Source organism: Lipotes vexillifer, unplaced genomic scaffold, assembly GCF_000442215.2.
Source record: "Lipotes vexillifer unplaced genomic scaffold, Lipotes_vexillifer_v1.1 scaffold1252, whole genome shotgun sequence".
Classification (NCBI taxonomy): Eukaryota; Metazoa; Chordata; class Mammalia; order Artiodactyla; family Lipotidae; genus Lipotes; species Lipotes vexillifer.
In genome coordinates this window covers 84,952-85,907 of record NW_006771619.1, presented here as the reverse complement: position 1 = coordinate 85,907, position 956 = coordinate 84,952, and the positions used below count along the sequence as shown (strand labels likewise).

Here is a 956-nt window from a genome sequence, read left to right as displayed (position 1 = left end):
GAGCGTCGTGCTGGGCACTGAGCGCCGAGAGGGCTGAGAACCAGTGCCAAGAAGTTTGTGGCCCAGGAAGAGAGACAGCTGAGAAGATGCATAAATTATAGCCCAACGTGCTAGAAGCTCGAGTAGAGGCATCTGTGCTGGGGAGACAGAGGCGGAAACAGCCACCTGATGGGCCTGGAAAGACCACGTAGTGGATGGAGATTTGAGCTGAGTCTTGGAGAAAAAAAAGAAGTTTGGGGGGCAGGGAGTTCTAGGCAGGGGGGCACAAAGAAGGCGTGTGTTTGGGGTACAGTGGGGTGGGGAGGGGACAGGGGAGGAGGCAAGTGGGTGTTAGCCAGGGGCCAGCCGTGTTTGGGGCTTCCAAGACTCTAGGACTGATATCAGGCTCCCTCATCTCCTTGGCCTTGGATCCAGCAGCGGGGATGAAGCTGGATGCCTGGATGCCGCACCAACCTTCAGACCAAAGGCAGTGGGGGTGTGGCAGAGGGAGGGGTCAGGCCTGACCTACCGGTGGTGGGTGACAACACAATACGGAACAGGACTGGAGGGTTGATAAAGGCCAGTGTTTTATCGGGCACTTACCACGTGCCAGACATTGCCTGCAAACAGAAAACTATCCCTCCAACAACCCCATGAAACAGACTACTTTCCCGTTTTACAGAAGAGGAGACTGAAGCTGGGACTAGCCCAAGGTCATACATCCGGTGGGTGGGAGCGTCAGGGTTCCAAAGCTGGCAGTCAGGCTCCAGAGCGTGTACTCACCCCAGCCTGGTTATGTGTGGGCTGGGAGTTGAGTCTGGGGTGCGTGGTGGTTACTGGAGGTGAGAGGCGCGGATGGGAAGCAGCACAGACTGCCTTGCTCCTGGACCCATCCTGGCAAACAGAGCGGGGAGAAGGGCAGGTGGAGTTAGGCTCCTTCGCTTGGCTGTGTCCCCTCTTCCCCCCACCCCCCCGCT

The 956-nt window shown here is 57.8% G+C and overlaps 1 protein-coding gene across 1 annotated transcript in view; it reads left to right on the top strand.

Annotated features, from left to right (window-relative positions):
• The window catches only part of GAS2L2 (growth arrest specific 2 like 2), a 7,768-nt gene that overhangs the window by 611 nt on the left and 6,201 nt on the right, over positions 1-956 (top strand). The gene's annotated exons all lie outside the window — the stretch shown is intronic.